The sequence below is a fragment of the Halichoerus grypus genome, chromosome 5 (genome assembly GCF_964656455.1).
Source record: "Halichoerus grypus chromosome 5, mHalGry1.hap1.1, whole genome shotgun sequence".
In the NCBI taxonomy this organism is placed as follows: domain Eukaryota; kingdom Metazoa; phylum Chordata; class Mammalia; order Carnivora; family Phocidae; genus Halichoerus; species Halichoerus grypus.
Genome location: NC_135716.1, coordinates 54,031,092 through 54,054,783, shown reverse-complemented (window position 1 = coordinate 54,054,783; position 23,692 = coordinate 54,031,092). Strand labels below are relative to the sequence as shown.

Here is a 23,692-nt window from a genome sequence, read left to right as displayed (position 1 = left end):
GAAGCAAATGAGAACAGGAGACAGGATGGGGTGGGAGAAGCCAGGTATTTTCATTTGACTGGATCCTAGAGTGGGAGGTGGGGAGTGGAAAAACAGGAGTGACTTTTAAAAATGAATTCTGTAACTAAACACAGCTAGATCGGTTATTTATTAGTTTAAAATCCCTGACAGCAGCATTGAGGTATGTAATTGCACACAGCCTGCACTTTTTTTTTTTTTAAATACTTTTCAGGGACAGATAAAAGAGCATCCAGCAATAACTTCCTCAAGAGGAAATCTGTCTTCCTGTTTCATGAAGTCACCATAAAACCTGGCAGAATAAAGGCTTATGCATAAGTGAACTTTTGGAAATCATGAAAGGAAATTATTCAGAGCTCCAGGAGAGGACATGTAAATTCTATCCTAAACTCTGACCCCAAATGTGAAGAATCACTCTAAAAAAAAATATTCATAAAGCATTTGGAATTTTTATTGGTATATGAAAAGGGATACATTCTAACTGTATCAAGTTATTATTTTTCTGTGTATGAGAGGATTAATAGCATTTTGAAAGAATTCCAAAATGAAGTCTTAAATTAGTGGTTGATATTTTTGATAAGCTAAACATTATTTTTTATAAGACAGATGGACAAGGATCAGGGACACCTGGGTGGCTCAGTCAGTTGGGCATCTGCCTTTGGCTCAGGTCATGATCTCAGGGTCCTGGGTTTGAGTCCCACATCAGGCTTCCTGTTCAGCTGGGGAGTCTGCTTCTCCCTCTGCCCCTCTCCCCTGCTCCTGTTCTCTCTCGCTCACACACTCTCTCTCTCTCAAATAAATAAATAAAATCTTTTTTAAAAAAGACAAATGGACTAGGATTAAACATTCTATGAATTTTTATATGCTCATGTTTTATGCTTAGAGAAATGGAGTGGTTATTATAATGTTCACTCATAGACTCAATGAATTGTGCAGAAAAGTCAACACAGAAACAAACAGTACATAGTTGTGACTTACAACCAATACATATTAGGAGGGAAGACATCATCTCAGAATGATTTACACAATGTAACAGAAAACATTGAAATAAAATGATATAAATGTCTACTTAAAGGGAGAATTGTTAAAGATTCATCAATGTTTTTTTAATTTTTTTCAATCTTCAGTCAAATTAGTCAATCAGTGGTAAACCTGAAAATATTTTCTTGATTAATTATCTGAACTATTTTTGCTCAACCTAATATGACTATTGTTTATAGTCTGAGATCTGAATGCTAGCTATCTTTCTGTCTATGGATATTTTTTGAGGTTCCTATGGCTTAATTTTCCAGGCATAATACTCAACGTATTTCAAACATAGACACACACACAGACATACCACACACACATAAAGCCTCCACGTGTTCTATGCAGTCACACAGCGCCCTGTGCGTGGAAGGGCTCCTTGCTTGGTTTAATACTCTGCTGATCACTGTCTTGGAATTTTTAATTATTTTTGGACAAGGGGACTTTCATTTTCACTTTGCACTGGGCCCTGCAAATTCTGTAAATGATCATGCACACACATACATGCGTATCTTCAAGGTGGTTTCAGTCTGGTGGGGAAAACATATGTTAAATGTGTGACTTTAAAGATAAAGAATATTATGAAAAGGAAAGGATGAGATGTATTTCAAACAAGGGTTTAAGGCAATCTAGACCCATTTTAAAAATTAATGAAACTAGGATCCAAAAAAGGTTAATATACCTGTCTAGTGGAAAAAACAGCTATAAGTGGATAACTTATAATTCTAAATCATATCTGTTTGATTTTCAAGCCTGAGCTTGAGAATGGATTTTAAATTTTTATCAAATGACTGCTGAGAATCTATTTACAAGGTCATGTTTTTTCTTATTGTATTTTTAAAGAAACTATAAATTTACCATAATGTTAAATTCAAGTTGCTGATATTTAACAGCCTTTTGCAATTTTATTTGTAATTGGTATAGGTCTGTTCTTTATATTATATTTAACTAGGCTTGGGCTATTTTGTCAGATTTTCTTAATTTCATAAAGGGATTTGGAAATTCTATTGTTTTCTAAAACTGTATTTAATCATTACATGAACTATTTGTTTCTGGCTGATTGACTAGAGTTTAACAATAAAACATACTTAATTTCATGGGATGCAGCCAAAGGATAGGATGAAACTGTCAGTTTGAGGCATTAGAAGAGTCAAAAGAAAAAATTTTCTTATAAGACTGAATCAGAATATTAGGAACCCTGCCAAAAATGTGTATGGAGCCATGAAAATGAATGAAATCATCCAACTTAGAAGAGATGAGAGAGAGAGCTAATGACAGGAGGGACCATGAGACACAAACATTAGGGGTAGTTGGAGAAATGGGTGCCCACCAACAAACTGACAAATAGCGGACAGCAGATTAGGAGAGGCAGAAGTCAGTGTCCCAGGATAGAATTTCAAAATAGGTTAAGTAGTCAGAATCTCCAAATGTCACAAAAAGATCGAACAAAAGGAAGATTGAAACATGTGTCCACTGATGTGGCAGAGTAGAGATTGTGTGTGGTCCACATGACAGCAATTTGAGAAGAGCGGTATAGATAGAGACAATATTCCAGTTTGTGGAATACAAGGGAAGATGCAAAGAGAGGAGACAACTTTTAAAAGATCTGTGGTAAAGATAAAAGAAATAGGGTAATGGTTTGAAAGGCATGTAAAGCATAATGGAGGTTTCCGTTTTCATGCATGAGAGGTACTAGAGCGTATTTATATATTAATTGGTAGAATTAGGTTCTCTGGAAGAAGTAGGAAAGGATGGAACCAAGAAACTCAAGGTACCTGCTTTTTTTTTTTGTATCCTCCCTTCATTTCTCTCTCCTCTATCATTTCAGTCCTTAAATTTTATAATTCTAAACAATCAGAATTCATTATGAATCTGGTGCCTCATTTTATGTTTCTTATTGAAATGTCCCCTCTGACCTCACCTGCGGACTCTGGTTGAGTATTGGCTAGTGTAAGAGAGAAATATTTCCCAAATTGTCTTTCACAAGGAGGAGCAGTATCTTATGTAGCTTGTATTGTCCAATCCTTTTTCACACTAATGGATATGTTTTTTGTCAATTAGAGTTTTCTTTTATATACTAAATTTTGGAGGGACTGTGCTTTTTTTTTTTTTTAAAGATTTTATTTATTTATTTGACAGAGAGAGACACAGCGAGAGAGGGAACACAAGCAGGGGGAGTGGGAGAGAGAGAAGCAGGCTTCCCGCAGAGCAGGGAGCCCGATGTGGGGCTCCATCCCAGGACCCTGGGATCATGACCTGAGCCGAAGGCAGACGCTTAACGACTGAGCCACCCAGGCGTCCCAAAGCAGGGACTGTGCTTTTAAATCATTGCCTTTATGGATGATTAATTAAAGAAGATTACACTTATGACAATTTTCTTCATGGAAATTATTTGAAGAAAATGGAAAAATATTTTCCTTTATTACTTTAAAATCCCTGGACAGACCCCCTTTATAACATTCAGTTACTATGTGAAGATGTTGAGTTGTTCTTATGAGCTCTTTGGACAACAGCGACAGTGTCTTACTCAACCTGGAATTCTTTGAAGTCGACAGAATTACTTTCAAGGTACAAATTCTTCCCATGTATGACTTGTAGAAAAGGGAGATATCAGACTACACAGGTCTTGACTTGCTGTTCTCACAGAGAATCAATGCTCTGGGCAAACCTGTGTTAATATCCAAGAATGTTATAATAAAAACTACTGACTGACATTGATATGTCTAAGGTTCTGGTAGGCTTGTCAAAATTCTTATTTAATAGAAATTTAGACTTTTTAAAAGATTTATTTATTTTAGAGAGAAAGAGCATGCGTGAGCAGGGGGCGGGGCGGAGAGAGAGGGAAGGGAGAGAATCTCAAGCAGATTCCTCACTGAGCACAGAGCCCACACGGGGCTCTGTCTCAGGGTCCTGAGATCATGACCTGAGCCAAAACCAAGAGTTGGTTGCTTAACTGACTGAGCCATGCAGGCCCCCAATTTGACTTGTTTTTCTAATATGGAGGGCTGTTTGTCCTATTTAAATCCTTTTATTATTAAATGAGAAAATTAGTTCAATCTGACTCTCCTTCAGGCAAGCCAAGTTGTTCCAGCACATTTATCATTGCATTGGACTGTGATTGGACTCTCAGAATGTCCATTAACTCATATATGACATGGAATGATTAAGTGTATTGCAGTAGTAATTAAGTTCATAAAAAGTAATCTAAAAAGAGCTTGTACTTCCCTGAGTTCTCAGGGTATCAGTCATTGCTCTATGCCAATAGTGTGTTGATTAACTGGCATCCCAAAAGCCTGGAACTACATTAACATGCTTGCCTAAAATTTTAATATATTAGCTGGTAATGACATTAGCTGGTAGGACACCTCCATGAGAAGAGCACAAAAATGGAAGTTTTCGAGAGATCAAAACACTGAGCTCTTGAGTTTGGTTTATCAGAAAATGATTTCTTCAAACAATGGAGCAGAGTGTCTTCGGTTTCTTGAGTAATATGCTCTATGAAATGGCGGTGATATGCTTTGATTTCCTTGTTTCTTTTACTATGTTAGCAATTCTCCCTAATGTTTAACTAACAAATGTTCTAATTTCTTCCTCATTAGGTTATTTTTCTGACCAACACTTTTTTTCCTAAATTGTTTTTACCAGTGAAATGTAATATTTTCTATTTCTTATTATTTCCTTCTTTTCAAAATGATATTCTGTGTCATTTTTATTCTGAGACTTTTAAACTTTTATTCAGATTAGAAAAGTGAGGATCCTTTGCTTCTAACTCCAAACTAACCCATATTAGAACTTTTTTTTAAAATTTTAAAGTAAACTTTATGAAATTAGGGCTGTTTACCAAATACAAATATATCCTCATGTATTAAACTATTTGAACTTCCCTTTAAGCGTTTAAGTATATATTTTTTCATTTTACGTACATGATCCAAGTGGCCTGCGATGAGACCTACGATGAGGCCTACGATGAAACCAAAAAACAACACAAAAACAAATACTGTGTGTACTGGTACATTGATCATTTAAGAATGGTCCTCTGAGACTAGAGGTTTTTGCAAGCATTGTTCAATAGCCAGATATAAATCAGTGACTTTAAAGTAAGATCCCCAAACAATCAAAACAAAATTGAGGACTCTCAAGAGCCACAAGACACTATCAGAAGGTGAAAAAAGATTAAAGGCCCAAAGAAATCTCAGGAGGTTGAACCTAGAAAAGCGTTAGGTGATATTGAGTAGAGCAAGTTCATACTTTTCCTACTGTTATGTTGCAGTTTGCAAGCTCCTGGGAGCCTCTCAGGTGTAATCTGAAACTGGCCCATGTCCTCAGAGGAGAGGGAAAGTCAGAAGAAAGGTGCAGGCCTCTCCAGGTGGGCAGGGGGCTTGTCTTGGGTGGCAATAAGACAAGTAGATCTCCACACCTGCCCACCAAATCTTAAAAGTTTATATAGATGCGTTAACTGGATTCAATCACATATACCATCTAGATGGTCTCAACACCACATCACTACTTAAAGGCTGTATCCTTGGCGCAGACTTTGGGAAGAGGGGAGGCGAGCAGAACCTACATTCCAAGGGATGGGGGCAAAGGGGGCAGTGAGGAATCTTTGATTTGGGGATCCAGTTCAAGGTCAACTAGTAGTCACATCCTCCCAGCGACCTCCTCCAACATATTATTATAGTTGTTTTGTGTTAATATTGATTGAGACTACTTATCTTCTTTATGCCTTTAGTTTTCTCTAGGTCTTTTGATGCCCTTAATAAATATTTGTTTTGACTTTAATTTCACTTAATACAATTTTTTCCCTCGCCCTAATCTTTATTGAATATTAAACTGTAAAAGAAAATAAACCTCATGACAAACCTGTTCTTGCAAGCAGCTCTTTTTGGCAGTTCTCATTTGGTACTTTATCTTACTGTGTAGGTGCAGCTAATTCAATACACCATATCATTAAATGGAATTAACTCGACCTTTGCTTTTCCATGGTAGTAACTACCAGCTCAAACAGTGTGTGTTTCTGAAATGTATCGTTGCCAAAGTGATGAATATCTTCCACAGAAAAAGCACCAACAGAATTTGGTATAGCTGTTCTGGCAGTGCAGAACAGTTACCAGAAATAAAGGTCAAATAGCAAGCACAAAATGGTAATCAGTTTCACTCTTCATTCTGAACTGCTTTTAGCCCCCTGCCCACCTGGAGGCTTACTACTATATATGTGCTATATACATTCTAGGAAGAGGTACAAAGGAAATGTCATAAAGATTGCTTTTACCATCCTGAGCTTCATTAATCAGGGGTTACCTTTTTTCCTGAGAATAGTCAAGATTAGCACATAAATGTCCTCAAGTCTTTCCCAACCCTAAATAACCCTTCGTTTAATCCTACACATAGTTATCAAGTAACACGATGTGGCATACCCTGTTCTTGGCACTTCGAATGTATCAGTGTATGAAACAGACAGAAATAATTTCTGGTAAACGGAGTTTACATTCTAGGAGAGGAGATAATAAACAAGAAAAAAGTAAAAATTATATAAAATTTAGAAAATTACTAAGGTAAATGGTTAAAAGAAGGATCAGGGCAGGGGATTTGTGCACGTGGAGGGGAGGGGGGTGGGAAGAAAGGTGGGAATTTGAATAGGCTTTAGTAAGAAGTTGACATTTGAACAAAGACTGAAAGGAGGTGATTCAGTGAGTCACATGGATGTCTGTAAGAAGCATCTTCTGAAGAGAAAAAATTCAGCACCAAAGCTCTAGGGCAAAGAATGCCTGGAGCCATCAGGCTGTCTGCTTCTAATTACTCTCCTTCCTCCTTCCTTTCTTTTGTACCAGACTCACTAACTAGTTTACACTTAGAGTTTCCACTCCTATTCATTTTCGCTCCACCGCACCCTGACCTCTGTCTACCATGTCTCAGGTCCTCAGTGAACTAGTTGGTTAATTGTTGATGATGTTACTTCTTTTTTTTTTAAATTTTATTATGTTATGTTAATCATCATACATTGTGTCATTAGTTTTTGATGTACTGTTCCATGATTCATTGTTTGCGTATAACACCCAGTGCTCCATTCACTACGTGCCCTCTTTAATACCCATTACCAGGCTTCTTAAATTGACTTTTAAAAATTATAAAAGCAGACATGTAAAGTATAAACATTTAACAAATGGAGACAAGCAAAATTTTAAAAATTAACACTCCCTTAGACATTACATTTTTGATGGCCATGCTGTTAATATATAATTTTTAACCAAAATGAGATCATACTAAACATATTGCTCTGCAACATGCTTTGTTTTCATTTACCTGACTCTATCTATATATTTCAGTTATTCTTGTCTAATACCTAGATATCAGATTTCCAAAATTGACCTCCAAACATCTATTACATTGGAGCTTTGGTTTCCTCTTTTAGTAGATTATTATTTAGAGACCACAATCTGGGTACTAGAAGTGCTTATTGCTTCTAGACCATTTCAGTAGTCATAGCAGGGAAAATTACAGGTTGGTGTTGATCTTTCTAATTACATTTTAATAATTCAGCTTTTTTTCACTTAATTTAGAATGTTATCAATTTTCTCTTTCACTGAAGGATATTAATATTAATTAATTTAATTTCTTATTTTTAAACAACAGATATAAAGTAGTTGCAAAACATTAATACTAATATTATATTAAACAATATATCTTCTAATGGAATTTTAAATTGTCTACATAGTTCTTTCCATTCCTTGAACACATCACTCTAAGGACATATATAACATCAAAATGCTGTATTCCAAAGTCATTTAAAATCAATTTTTTAAACTTATGGTTATTTTACCAATTTAACATATGATAGGTTCAGTTGTTTTCAATGGTATTTTTAAAATTTAGCTACATAGAAAAACCTACTACAGAAGTTCTGTGTGGCAGGTTCTACTTCTCTTTCCTCTTCTATCCCTTTTTTTCTTCCCCCTGGAGGAAAACATTTTCTCCATATCAGAGCATAGAGACCTTTTTTGTTTTTGTTTTTGTTTTTGTAACAGCTGCATTATATATAAATGGCCCATAATTTTTTCAACCATCATCTACTCCTAGCCACTTGGTTTGGATGCTATCTTATAAAAGCACTTTAGGTACATCTTACCACTTAGTCTCCTTGACATCTCAGAAGCATTGGACACTTGATCACTCCTTCCTGGAATATTTTTTCCCTCCTAGGTTTCCATGGACGTCCCTAATTTTTATCTTGTTAGACTTAAAATCTTTCCTTCTTATTCTCTGGACTCTCTTCTTCTGCCAGTTGTAGCATTTCTATTCTTCAGGGTTCTGCCCTCACTTCTCTCTTCTCATGCTGCATTCACTTCCTGAGTTACTACATTCACTCCGATGATTTTAGCCACCGTTTATGCTTATTGCCCATGTTTTTTGTTTCTAGGCTAGTCCTACATGACCTTAAATTCCAATTCTGTTACCCAACAGTCTATGGTGCATCTTCCTGAGTTTTTCAAAAATATCTCCAACTCAACCTATACCAACATATACTTATTTCTACCGAATTTTTCTCATTCTATACCCTTCCAAAATATATAGTTTAATTGTACATTTTATCCCCCAGGCTGGGAACCTAAGAGTGATAACATTAACCACTAAATCCTACGTGATATTATTTGCTTGCTACTAACTGTCCTCTCTCATCCATTCTTGCTGCCTTTGTTTAGGGACTAGGAATCACTCTCTCTCCTCCACTACAAAACCTCCTTAAAAGATGTTTTTGAAAAAAATCGGACTGTCACTCCCTGCTTAAAGTTTTTCAATGATTTCATGTTTCCTAAGGGCAGGGTCCCTAGGCAGTCGGCATGGAATACAAGGTTCTTCATAATTTAGCTCCACCCTCCTGCCATCCAGTTATTTAGATGGACACTTCACCGGCATCCTGAATCCTCCAGCATTCAGACTCTCAGGCTTTCCCAGCTCTGTACCTGCTGTCCTTGCAGCCTAGAGTGCCCTTGCCTACCCCATTCTTCAGGTTAAGCTCAGGTATTATTTCTTAAGGGATGTTTTATCTAGTGTCACTTGTATGGACTAGGTACTTATTTTATCAAATGCTTAGCAGTTATATTGTAAACATTTTGATAATTTTTTTCCTACAATGTGAGGTCCTTGAAGGCACAGACTTCTTTTTTATTTATGGTATCTTTTGAGCCCAGAACAAGGCTATCTTGCCTTAGGTGTCTGATACAAGTGTGTTGAATGAATGGATGGCTACTTCTGCTGTTGTATGTGTTACACTGTTAAGACTTTCACAGTTTCCTGAGGATAGATACCTGTCTTGTTTGTGGTTCTATTCTCAATATTTGACACAATCCCTGGACATCACAGGCAGTTAGTACACGTATAACCAATATCACCTTAGACATAGGTAGATGTATTCATGCTGATATATTTACTCATCAGCGGATAACTAGGGTTTAGATCAATTGGAATATTTCACTCAGATATTCTAGATTCAGACAGATTCTACCTTTTAGACACAGTCAATTTAGTTATATATTCGAACAACAAATCTATTATGATTTCATCATGCATAACAGTGACTAGCATATTTGGCTATATTAAAAATGTGGTATAAGAGACCTTCCTATTCTGAGAAGTTCAATGCTTTCAAACCTCACATAATCTAGATAAAATAACACTATAAAGATAAAACAAGGCTTTCTTTTTAAAAAATGGTCTCCAAATGAATATTATGTCAACTAATTATTTATTTGTGTGTATTGTATGTGTTCTGTAACTGAAAGAGATATAAGGAATTCTCAAAGTGAAGGCGAAGAGAATTGAGTTAATTATGAAATAGATCCTTATGTCAAACATTTCCATTTACATATACTTTTAAGTTGAAAATATAGTTTTAATTGTAAGGTCTGCTTTAGTTATTTTATCCTCCTTCTATTCCTTCCCACAAATACATAATTTGAAATCAAGGAGACAGGCTCTAGAAATTATTCCAGAATCACTTGTTTTTACTTGCAACATTTGGTTTATGGAAATTATTTGGTTATAGCAATATTTATGATGACAATAGTGGTTTCTAGGCAGCATTGTAAATAGAATTTTATAAATATGTATCTTGGCAGATGGAAGGTGATGTCGCATAAAGTGAGTCCATAAAATATATTTCATAGACTAGTGTAGGTGTTGGTTTTGCTGTTGGTTTTGCAGTTTATTTGTAATTTGTAATTGTGAATTTAAAAATACTCTATATGAATTGGATGGGGAACAATCTGATAACCGTCACACTACATTCATTGATGAAAAGATATTTGTATCAAATTGTAATTAATTTGGTCAGACCGCCTCCATATTGCCCAATATATATTAAATACTTTCAAAGTATGAAATACCACTTATATGTCATTATATTTTAGTAATGCTGATATGGTAAGGGAGATCACAAGAAGAAACTATGCTTCAAAACTGACAATTTATGCTGAAATAGACACATATTGAAGAATATGAATATTGCTATAATATTATATATCTTGATTACTAACAAAAAGTATTATGAATATTTTAACACTCTTGAATTTTTACCTCCTAATGTTTTTTCCCCTTTCCTTTTAAAGTAGCTATCTTGTGAATTTAGACATCTATTTTATGTTCATGCTACCATTTTTCAAAATGTATTTTGGAAACCTCTTATAGAGTAGGTTGCAGAGTCTCTTAATATATTACTTTTCAAAAATTTGTGGTTTGATTTTTAAAGACAATGAAAAAAACAATTCAGAAGCAGAAAGAATTCTTAAAAAAATAATTTCTAATTAATTTTGGCAGGGTCACAAATTCAAATGGTTGCAGGGGCCAAGTAGGTAATGTAAGGTGAGACAGACAGCATTCTAGGGACTACAATGCCTGCCTGGAGAGCTCAGGCCTTGTCTAAAGGACACCAGAATGCAGTATCAGCATTGCCTGGTTTTCCAGTCTTGCAAGCAAGCCTGAAAATTTGCATATTTCCTGGACTTTTCCAAGTTTTAAATGTTGGTTCAGTTCTTTTGAACACTTTATTTGCAATCTCTGCTTTAGAGTAATGCCTCTTCATAGTGCTTATACTCTTTGTAAATTCTTCTTAAAGTTTTCATAAATTCAACTCTTCTCTTTTTCTCTCTAATTTGTCAAGAGCTTCACGGCAAAGTGTGAGAACAAAGAGTAAAAATGGTCTTTTTTATCAGTGAGGCCTTCCCCCATATAAAAGAGCAACCAACCCCCTCATCTTATCCCTATATATTTTTCTCCATATCATTTATCGGTATTTTACAAATTGTATATTTACTTGTTTGTTCATCATCTTTTCCTCTCCACTATAACATAAGCTCCATGAAGATATTTTTTGTTCATTGATGTATGTTTAGTTCTTAGAACAATTACTGGCAAATAGTAGGCCCTTAATAAATACCCATTGAATGAATGAATATTTCACAGATAATCAACTGCATAGGGGAAATAACTAAGAATTAGGGATATTTTACCTTAGCCAGAGAAGACATAATCAGGAATACGACCAACAATGTGTCGGCACTGGCTCATACCGGCCTGTAAGAGCTGATTGTATATGTCTCTTCTCAGCTCTGCATGTAGTGACATCCTATTGGTTACTTGAAGCCAGTCATGGTGAGAGTATTTCTGCTACAGAAACTAATAAATGATACAAACATGTCATTTACCAGCACACCCCTGGACACAAGAGTTGTGAGATACTGGCTTAGCAAAAGAAAGTACTTTTAAACATTTAGAGTTCTCCAACAGAGGAATGGCCTAACTCACAGCCAGTATTTATTTATTTATTTATTTATTTATATTTTTTGGGTAAATATATTTTTTATTTTAATTTTTTTATTATGTTCAGTTAGCCACTGTATAGTACATAATTAGTTTTTGATGTAGTGTTCAATAATTTATTAGTTAAGTGTAACACCCAGTGCTCATCACATGTGCCCTCCTCAATACCCATCACCCTGTTACCACCTCCCTCCCCACCCTCCTCCTCTCTGAAACCCCCAGATTGTTTCTCGGGGTCCATAGTCTCTCATGGTTTGTCTCCCTCTCTAATTTCTCCCCCTTTGGATTTCCCCCCCTTCCCCTATGGCCCTCCATGCTATTGCTTATGTTCCACATATGAGTGAAACCATGTGATAATTGTCTTTCTCTGCTTGACTTACTTCACTTAACATAATCCCCTCCAGTTCCATCCATGTTGATGTAAAAGCTGGGTATTCATCCTTTCTGATGACTGAGTAATATTCCATTGTATATATGGACCACATCTTCTTTACCCATTAATCTGCTGAAGGGCATCTCGGCTCCTTCCACAGTTTGGCTATTGCGGACATTGCTGCTATGAACATTGGGGTGCATATGGCCCTTCTTTTTACTGCATCTGTATCTTTGGGATAAATATCTAGTAGTGCAATTGCTGGGTCATAGGGTAGCTCTATTCTTAACGTCTTGAGGAACCTCCATACTGTTTTCCAGAGTGGCTGTACCAGCTTGCATTCCCACCAACAGTGCAAGAGGGTTCCCTTTTCTCCACATCCTCCCCAACATTTGTTGTTTCCTGTTTTGTTAATTTTTGCCATTCTAACTTGTGTAAGGTGGTATCTCATTGTAGTTTTGATTTGTATTTCCCTGATGGCTAGTGATGTGGAGCATTTTTTCATGTGTCTGTTAGCCATTTGTATGTCTTTTTTGGCGAAGTGTCTGTTCATGTCTTCTGCCCATTTTTTGACACAGGCAGTATTTAGGTCTATTTTAGAGATTTACTTCTTCAGATTATGCATTGTAAAACTTACTCAAGCATGTAGTTTATAGTGCCCTGATGAAATATTTAAGTTTGATCTTTTGTTTTTTATTGAATAAAGTAAGCATAGGTGTTTATAGTCTTCGTATATTTCCACTTACTTATTTTTTTGTTTTTATTTATTTTATTTTATTATGTTATGTTAATCACTATACATTACATCATTAGTTTTTGATGTAGTGTTCCATGATTCATTGCATATAACACCCAGTGCTCCATTCAGTATGTGCCCTCTTTAATACCCATCACCAGGCTAACCCATCCCCCCCCCAGAACCCTCAGTTTGTTTCTCAGAGTCCGTAGTCTCTCATGGTTCGTCTCCCCGTCCAATTACCCCCCTTCATTTTTCCCTTCCTGCTAAAAAAAAAAAAAAGAAAGAAAGAAAGATGATCCACTTACTTATGATGAGGATAGTATGTCAAGTATTTGTGGGTATGTTGTTATTTCCCATTATTTCTGCTTGTTTTCACTCATAAAGTCTTGTTTCTTTGTGTGCCTGGTTATGGTCATATCACTGTGTACTAGACATTATTTTAGAAACCTCCCTTGTAGGAATAATTGGAGGTCTAGAATGTTGGATCTCCTCCAGAGAGAACTTTTGTTTTCTTATGCCAGCTAACTAGGGGCATAAGAAAGTTTGAGTTGAAAGTTTGAGGTTTGTTGGACCATCCAGATGATGAAAACCAGGCTATACGTTTATGCAAGGGCTGTGTTACTTATAGTGCCACTACAATGTGGGTACAACTTTTTGGTGTCTCAGTGTAAAGTAATGAGTGATTAATTAAAGCCTTCATTTTTGAACTCTTATTTTCTGATTTTTCTCTTTTTTGGATAGAGAAGACTCTTCTTGATTTGTGGCTATAATGTTTTATGTTGAGAGAGAGAAAAAGAAACATTTAAATATCCATTTTTTTAGAGCTACCCTATGACCCAGCATTTGCCCTACTTGGTCTTTACCCCAAGATACAAATGTAGGGATCTGAAGGAGTACATGCACCCCAATGTTTATAGCAGCAATGCCCCAAAGAGACAAATTATGGAGAGAGCCAAGATGTCCATCAACAGATGAATGGATAAAGAAGATGTGGTATATATATACAATGGAATATTGTGCAGCCATCAAAAAAACCCGAAATCTTGCCATTTGCAACAACGTGGATGGAACTAGAGGATATTATGCTAAGTGAAATAAGTCAATCAGAGAAAGACAAGTATCATATGATTTCACTGATATGAGGAATTCTTAATCTTAGGAAACAAACTGAAGGTTACTGGAGTGGTGGGGGGTGGGAGGGATGGGGTGGCTGGGTGATAGACATTGGGAAGGGTATGTGCTATGGTGAGCACTAACGAAGAGGGGAAAATCAGAGAAGGAGATGAACCAGAAGAGACTATGGACTCTGAGAAACAAACTGAGGGTTTTAGAGGGGAGGGGGGTGGGGGGATGGGCTAGCCTGGTGATGGGTATTAAAGAGGGCACATATTGCATGGAGCACTGGGTGTTATATGCAAACATTGAATCATGGAACACTACATAAAAATAAATTAATTAATTAATTAAAAAATAAATAAATATCCAATTTTTACCTGCATTATCTCCACTTATTTGAGCTTCCCCCCCTTACTTTATTTTGTTATCTGCATCTCTTGCTAAAAGCAGAGAAGATTCTTCTTATCTCTTAGAAATGGGTGGTTGCTATAAATCTGGCTACCAATGCCAAGGTGGAAGGGAATGGTTTGGAGATCTGCTCTTCAGCATGCAGACGTCTCCTTAACCCCTTTCTATCTTGTCTTCCCCATTATCCTTCCTTCTACTTTGCTTGCCGTTATGAAATTCAGTCCCTCGGGTTTTTTTTCTCCAGGAAATAATCTTCAGACTCCTAGGAGGAATTAGGGAGGTGAATGGGAACAGCAGTAACTTGTCTTTGTGTGGTAGGGTTGTGGGGCTAAAATCACACTAAGCTGCATAGACGCTTGTTTCCAAAGCCTCATTGTTAGCCACACCCCTTACTCCTGCCTTCCGTGGAATCTGACCAAAGGCTTTCTGTTGAGAAGAATCCATTCTCTTCTAAATTATAACACTTCTGCAAGTGTATGTGTGTGTGTGTGTGTGTGTGTGTGTGTGTGTGTTTGTGTGGCTTTCCTCACTCTGCTAACCTCTTGTTCTCATTGTCTTTGTGAAATTTTAGTTTTTTATTCCTTTAAACTTTAAGATGTTTCTAGATATAGAAGAGATAAATGTATATTTCAAGCTGTCAAGGCAGGTAAAATTAAGATTTTAAATGCTTTAAGGGCTCCCATCTCTTGTCATGTTTTCTGTAGCCACTTTTATGCTCATTTTCAGATCTGTATTTCTAATCCAGATCCCATTTCTTTACTGCTACTTGTATAAATAATAATAAAAGCAAACATTTAAATAATACTTATTGAATTGCAATCATTGTTCTAAGTAAGTACTTGACAAACTCATTTAAGCCTCAACCCTATGAGATAGTGTATCAGTTACCTATTACCACAATAGCTGTGTAACAAACCACTCTAAAACTTAAAAATGTAAAACAACAGTCATTTATTTTACTTTTTTTTAGATTATTTATTTATTTATTTGACAGAGAGAGAGACACAGCGAGAGAAGGAACACAAGCAGGGGGAGTGGGGGGAAGGAGAAGCAGGCTCCCCGCTGAGCATGGAGCCTGATGCGGTGCTCGATCCCAGGACCCTGGGACCACGACCCGAGCCAAAGGCAGGCGCCCAATGACTGAGCCACCCAGGCGTCCCAACAGTCATTTATTATTTTTCACAAGTCACTTTCTGCTGATCTGGGCTAAGCCCAAAAGACGTTGGCCTGGCTCACTCACCCTTTTACAGTCAGCTGCTTAGTTGGATTGAGTTGTGGGTCTAGGATGGTCTCAGATAAAACAACTTGGTCCTTTTCTATGTGATCTCTGATTTTTCAAAAGACTAGCCTGGGATTATTCTCATGGCCACAGAAAGATTCCAAGAGAGAAAGAGTGGAAGTCTTGAAACCTCAGCTCAGAACGCACACTATTATGTCCTACATATTCTGTTGGATAAAGCAAGTCAAAACGCTAATAGGTTTATTTACTAGGTCTGCAGTCTTCTGCTTTAGCAGAGGGTCTTTGTCTTTCATGAGATGGACCACAACCCCTTCTTGTTTTAACCTGACTCACCTTGCAAAGAATTTTAGGTGACTCTGGGCTACAATGGTCCTCAGAAAAAAGGAAGATGAGCCTTAGTACCACCAACACAGGGAGTTGGTAATAGCAGCCTCATTACCAGTTTTCTGCATTTGTAGAAACATCAAGTCCAATGGTGTCAGCTGTAAATACTGCTTCCATTATGGTTTCCCAGGAAGTTGCGGTTAGAAATCTACATAGAATTGGTCTGTTGGTTTGATATTAGAGAGAACTAAAAAATATTGGCAATTGTTTTATCAGTTATTGTTTTTGGAAATCCATTGTGTTTTAACATCTGGAAGAGGTGGGGAAAAAAAACCCACACATGCATCAATGATGTTTTGTGCTTTGAAGACAAGTGTTCCAAAAACTGACAGGGTCACATTTCTAAACTTCTCAAAATACAGACCAGTTCTTTAAATAATCGGGTTTCATTTTTCCAATTTGGTATCTTCGAAAGCAGGTTTATATACTCTACAAATCCGAAAGCATTATCATCCTTCCTTGCAAATTGATACTTTATTACTATAAAAATGTAGTTGCAACATGTCCACCTACACTCAGCAGATGACCTAAATCCTTCCAGTGTTGTGTGGGAAATGACCTTGGTGCACCTTATACTTATAGCCTCAAGGACATCACCAGGCAAGTTATCTGTACACGAGGTCACAGAACAGACAGGTTTACAAACTAAGTTATATCTTGAGCTACAGGTTTTATTAAATAAATTTAAAATAAACTGTGACAAGCAAAAGGAAAGAGTGGGGTCGGTTAAGCTTCTGAGGATATGAGGCAAGTAGGGTGGAAAACTCACACCTCTGAATACTGGGATATCACAAGGCAAGTTTGGGTTTCAACAAAGATTCAGCTATTTGGAAATATCTTGTTGATTATCTCAGCTTTAAATTAGATATTTGTTTTTCTAGAAAACTAAGAGTACAAAGACCTACAGAATAAAAATTTTATGTAAACAATGGGTAAGGTGGGGATGCCTGGGTGGCTCAGATGGTTAAGCGGCTGCCTTCCGCTCAGGTCATGATCCCAGGGTCCTGGGATCGAGCCCTGAATCAGGCTCCCTGCCTTACACTGCTCTCCCTGCTTGTGCTCTCTCACTCTTTCTGTAAAATAAATAAATAAAGATCTTTTAAAAAAACAATGGGTAAGGTGCTAAGCAAATGTAAGATGTTTTTGTTTTTGACATTATCAGCAAGGTTGCTCTGGAAGCACAACATTCTTGTTGTAAATCCCATTGTGGTAATGAGTTACTCAATTAGAGTCATTCATTCACTCACTCATGTAATTATTTATTGATTTATTATGTACCAGTATACTTTTAGACAGTGGGAATGAAACAGTGAACAAAACAGCAAATATTCCTGCTCCTACAGAACTTCCATTCCGGTAAGGAGAGAGAGAGAGAGAGACAATAAAACAAAATAAATAATTAAGTTGCATGGTATGTAAGTACAATCAAGAAAAAATAAAGCAAAATAAGGGCGTTTGAATAATGGGGATAGGAGTTGCAATGAGGGTAGGCCTCTTTGGTAAGCTGATGTCTGAGCAGAGTGAGCCCTGTAGATATTTGGGGTGGCAATGTGAGAACATTTTTGTGTTAAGAAGAGATGAAATTCTAAAATTAATTTGAAGATAGAGCCATCAGTGTTTGTTAACAGGTTGGATGTAGGCTGTGACAGCAACCAGTGCAGGGGCCCTGAGACAAAAGGGTTCCTCACTTCTTCTGGGAGGGGGAGGGCAAGACACCGGGACATCAGAGGAATCATGGCGGAGCCAAATGTATAGGACTTTGTAGGCAATTTTAAGAATTTGTCTTTTGCTTAAAGTGGGAATTATTCATTTTACATGCAGCGTTTTATATGCATATATATTTTACATGCAGGTTTTAAGCAGAAGAGTGATTGGCTATGGCTGACACTTTAAAATGGTCACTCTGTCTGCCTTGTTGAGAAGAGGCTAAAGTGGGTTAAGGATGAAAGCAGGAAAACCAGTTCAAAGGCTGTTGTAATAATCCAGGTGAGAGAAGCCAGTGACAGAGTTCAGGGTGATAATAGTGAGGGCACCAGGGAGAGGTTAGATCTTACATATAATTTGAAGAATGAATCATCAGAATTTGTTAGCAGAATGGATGCAGGGTCTGAAGAAAGAGAGGAATCAAGGCGAGTCCAGGGTTTTTTTAATCTGAGCACCTGAATGGATGGTAATAGCATTACCAGAGATGGGAAAAGGGTGCAGCATTTGGGAGAGAAGAAAGCTCTGTTTTGGATATACTAATCTAAAGTGTAAAGGTCACATTAAAACCTTAGATACATGAACATGTAGTTCAGGGGAGGACTGTGAGCTGCAGTTATAAACCTCAAGTGTTCTCCATGACAGGGTGATACTGAAAGCTATGACTCAGGAGAACATCACCAACACAATGAAGATACTTACAAGTAGGGCTAAAGGACTGAGTGTGAGTTGCTTAGGCATTAAAAGGTCTGGGAGGAGAGGAGGGACTGAAAAGGAAACAGAGTAGGAATAACCAGTAGCAGGGGATAAAATATCTGGAGCATGTCTTGAAAGCCATGTAAAGAACCGTTTTAAATACTTCTTTGATCAAATAAGGTGAACGTTGAGAATGGGTCAGAATTGGATTTAGTAATCTGAAGGTCGTTGGAGATGTTGGTCTGAGCGTAGTTCAGTGAGTGGCAAAACCAGGAGAAGGGAAGGAGCAGGGGTAGCATGGACAAGGCATGGGGCAACAGGTGGACTCCGAAGGGAGGCATGGGTCAAGAGAGTTGAAAGTTTGTGTTCCTTTCTTTCTTTCTTTCTTTTTTTTTTTTTTTGAAACTTAATATGGAAGAAATTACGTACTTGAACACTAATGGAAACAATCCGGTATAGAGTGGGAAATTGATGATGTGGGGGTGGGAAGAGAGAAGGGAAGAGAGATTTGAGAAGCTGTATCTTGAATAAGCCATGTGGAATGTGACCTAGTGCGTAACTAAGGGGTTGCCTGAGATACTAGGATGCAGGTAGTTCACCTGGAATTACAGGAAAACAGAGTATATAAGGATCTCTACTACAGGCAAATGTGATGGGGGAGCCCCTGAGGGTGTCTTCTGATTGCTTCAGTTTTTGTTTCAGCAAATTGGAAAGCACAATCACCGGTTGAGAATGATGGCAGGAGAGGTGTTGGGAGCATGAGGGGACGTTTACGGGAAAAGTCATGTAAGAGTGGGTTAGATAGTCACAGCATTCAAGCATGAGGCGATGGGGCGGGTGGGGGGGCGTGTCTGTGCCCTAACCATGGTTGCTCAGGGCAGTTTGATGCTCTAAAGTTAGTCAAAATTGCTGGAGTTCTACCCTTAGCCTCTCTCCTCTTCTGCCTCTGCTTCTTGAGAACTAAACCTGTAATTACTCTCCCTTTCCTTGTCTAAACTGCACTGCTTGCACTTCTGTGATTTACCTACTGTCCTGGGCGCTAATTGTTTGCACTTTGTAATTTATTCCACTATTATATTAATAATTAAAGTTGACCGTGGTGGTATATGTTTGGCTAAGCTAGGATTTATGAGTAGATTTATTTTTTCCAATCCATAAGTATTTTATTACATACCTTTAAATGATAAGAATACCTTAAATAATATAATTACAATACCATAATCACACCTAAAATAATATAATCACATAATGTTTTCAATGGTCACTTTTAGTCAGCTTTCTCATAATAATTATTTTTTCCCATTTGATTTGTTCAAATTAGGAGCTAAACGTGGTTCATACATTGTATTTGATTGAAACATCCTTTGGGGTACCTGGGTGGCTTAGTCAGTTAAGCATCTGCCTTAGGCTCAGGTCATGTTCCCGGGGTTCTGGGATCTGGGATCGAGTCCCGCATAGGGTTCCCTGCTCAGCAGTGAGTCTGTTTCTCCCTCTTCCTCTCCCCCTCTGCCTGCTTGTTCTCTCCTTCTCTCTCAAATAAATAAATAAAATCTTTAAAAAAAAAGAAACATCCCTTAAATATTAAGAATGTTATATTGCTTTAATTTTAATTGCTTTTATATTGCTCTCCTTAAATTTATTTGCTAAGAATATGGAATCATTTGACTAGATTTAAAAGAAGGAACTGTTTTCGAATCAAGTTTGTAGACTGGGATCATGGGAACATGATTATAAATTAGTATAACTATTTTAATTAATAAAGCAATATCTACATCTGGCCACAAAACCTTTACTTCTGTTTAAAGAGTTTCTTGAATGGGCAAAGAGGACATGTATTTTTGCAAATGGATATGTCCCTTCTATCTATTCTGTTCTTAGACAGATAAGGAGAGCAGGGGGCAAAGGAGCCACTGGAAAGAGGAACATTTTCCCATTTTTAGTTTTATCATCGTAGCAGAAAAAAACATATTATGGCTGTGGTAGAACAGTCCGTATCAGGTGAGAAAAGACAAGAATTTTCAGCTAAGCTGGCCTGAATCCCTGATGTCCACTGATAAATTTTTACTCCAAGCTCAAAGTATTAGCAACAGAGTTGAATGGAGAGTTGAAAAAAGTGTTTTATTAACATTCTAAAATCTAAGTCAGTTTAAACAGAGACTATGAAAAGCTAACACTGATCATGGATGGTATAATGGAGAGTGAAGTAGATAAAAGAAATTAGGTAAAGTAAAGGTAATGTGGACTCGAAATCAGAAGTCCTGAGTTTTAATTCTGACTTTGCCATTGACTAGAAACCTTAAACAAATCTTTTAAAGTGGGAGGCCCTAAATTTCTTATTTGAAAATGGGGGTTTGGGGCACCTGGGTGGCTCAGTCGTTAAGCGTCTGCCTTCAGCTCAGGTCATGGTCCCAGGGTCCTGGGATCGAGCCCCACATCGGGCTCCATGCTCCGCAGGAAGCCTGCTTCTCCCTCTCTCACTCCCACTGCTTGTGTTCCCTCTCTCACTGTGTCTCTCTCTGTCAAATAAATAAATAAAATCTTTAAAAAAAAAAAAAAAAAAAGAAAATGGGGGTTTGAGGTAGACATCTATTGAAGACTCTTTTAGTACTAAAATATTAATAATAATAAAATAGAAATAAAAATAAATAAAAATAACTAGAACAATGCTTCTATGAAGTGAGTATTAAATTCTATCATCTGTTAAAATATAATGGTAAAATTTATTGATGTATTTTATTTATCAATTTTTAAAGAAATAAGTCTTTAGATTTTGATAATAAGATTGACAGTTTTTCTTTTTAAAGCAGTATAGAAACCTTAAAAAGAAGTTGAAAAAAAGCCCATGTTGAAAAAAAGCCCATGTAATCCCATCTTTCATTATTTACATTTTGATGTCTCTAAGACTATGGCCTAACAATTGCTATTGTGAATGGAATATGTTTATTTTAAGTAGGTATTTATTGAAAACTAAAATATTAATTTTGAAACTGGATACCTTTGTGGAATTGTCTTATTTTCAGTTATTTTTAATCCATGTTCTTGTTTGCTTCATATACAAAACTCCTTTATGTGCAAATAAAAAATATTTAATTTTGAGCCCCTGTTACATAAGGACTCCTTTCAATTATTAATACTTCATATTCTTTGAAAATACTTTTAAAGAACTCCTTAGTTATTTTAGAACAGTATGTCCAAAACAATATGTTATTTCTAGAACAATATTAATAGTAGTATTGAGAGTAAAAATTTCTGGCTGATACTGATTTTTTTTTTTTAGTCATGTTGTCATTTATTAAGTTAAGAAAAATGTAGAATAGGTGTTTGATGACTTTTTGGAATCTATGATGATTACAGAGTATTTTCCCCTTCATCTCTTATTTGTTTATATATTTATTTAATTTTTTTTTTGAGAGAGAGAGCATGTGTGCATGGGCAGGTGTGCTTGTGCAAGAGGGAGCGGCGGGAGGTGGGGGGTGGGGAAACAGGCAGAGGGAGAGGAAGAGAGAGAATCTTAAGCGGTCTCCATGACCAGCACGGAGCCCTGAGATCAGGACCCTGAGATCATGACCTGAGCCGAAATCAAGAGTCGGGCACTTAACCGACTGAGCCACCCAGGCGCCCCTTGAAAGAAATTATATTAACAAGCCTTCTAGCATTAAACTACTTTTACATTCTGGAAATGAGCATCAGTCGGTCATATACTGGAATTTTAATACAGAAATGGATGATAAATGTTAACATTTTATTAGCAATTTTAGCTGTTAAGTTTATATCAAGATGAGTCTGTGATTTTATTTTTCTGTATGATGTTTTGCTCAGGTTTTGTTTCAGGGTTATATTAACTTTATGTAAAGTAAAGCTTTCCTTCTTTGTCCGTGCTCATAGAAATATTCCTCCTTGAAATCTGAAAGAATTATCCGGTAACGCATACTTTGTTGTTGTATAATAGCTTGGTCAGTGCTTTCTTTTATCATTGATTTGTTTTGAGGGAATGTGGTTCATTTATGCTTTTCCAGGAAAAAAATGTCTTTCAAACAGATTTTCAAACTTATAGAGTTGACCACAAAAATTTAATAGCTTCCTTGGGAACTCAAAAAGAAGGGGGATTACCTGTAGGTAATAGTATTATTTTATGTATTTATAATTATCTTGACATTATACTTCCTCTTCAAAATTTTTTTCTCTTTCCTGGAGTAAATATTTTTGTAAATAATATGCTTAATTTACATTTTGCATGCTGTGCTTTTTGCCATATTTTAAACTCTTTTATTGTAGAAAAAAGCACAAATAAAGAAAACAAAGAATTAGAGATTAATAAATTATTATAAAGTGAATAATTTTTAAAAACCACTTTATTGAGGTGTTACTAACATGTAAAAAGCTATACATAATTAATGTATACAACTCAGTGAGTTTGTGAATAAATATATGGTCATGAGACATCATCACCAAGGCTGCAAACATATCCATTGCCTCTCAAAGTTCCCTTCTTACCCCTGTATTATTATTATTATTATTATTATTATTATTTGCTTATTTTGTGATAAGAACACTTAACATAAGATCTATTCTCTTAACAAATTTTAAGTATACAATACAGTATTGTTAACTGTAGGCACTGTGCTATATAGATTTTAAGAACTTATTTATCTTCATAACTGAAATAAAGTGAATAATCTTATTACCATCACTTAGGTCAAGAAGAACTTTAGCAGTCATCCTGTAAACCCCTCCATTTTTCCATCTGTGTTGGTAGTTTTTGTTGAATTTTACTTTTTTATTTGTTATTTATTTTTTACTGAGATATAATCAGTATATAATATTGCATTAGTTTTATATGTATAACCTAATGATTTGATATGTGTATGTATTACAAAATGATCACCAAATTAAGTTTATGTTAACATCCATCACCACATATACTTACACATTTTTTTCTCTTGTGATGAGAACTTTTAAGGTCTACTCTTTTAACAACTTTGAAATATACAATGGAGTATTGTTAACTATAGTCACCTTGCTGTACTTTACATGCCTAGGATTTATTTATTTTATTTTCTTGTCTTAATCATGGCTCTTCTCCCTCCAAAAGTACCCACTATCTTGACTTTCATAATAATTACTTCTTAGCTTTTCCTTGTGATTTTATCACCCAATAGTGCATGTCCACTTTTAAAAA

At 36.3% G+C, this 23,692-nt stretch overlaps 1 long non-coding RNA gene across 9 annotated transcripts in view; it reads left to right on the top strand.

Annotated features, from left to right (window-relative positions):
* LOC144381846 (uncharacterized) overlaps positions 1 to 23,692 on the top strand; it is a 367,900-nt gene that overhangs the window by 43,841 nt on the left and 300,367 nt on the right. The window contains exon 7 of one of the 9 annotated variants that reach the window (XR_013447827.1): positions 233 to 5,907. The exons of the other annotated variants lie outside the window; for them this stretch is intronic. This is a non-coding gene — a long non-coding RNA (uncharacterized LOC144381846). Of the gene's footprint in view, positions 1 to 232; positions 5,908 to 23,692 lie in introns of those variants that run through there. 9 annotated transcript variants of the gene reach the window in all.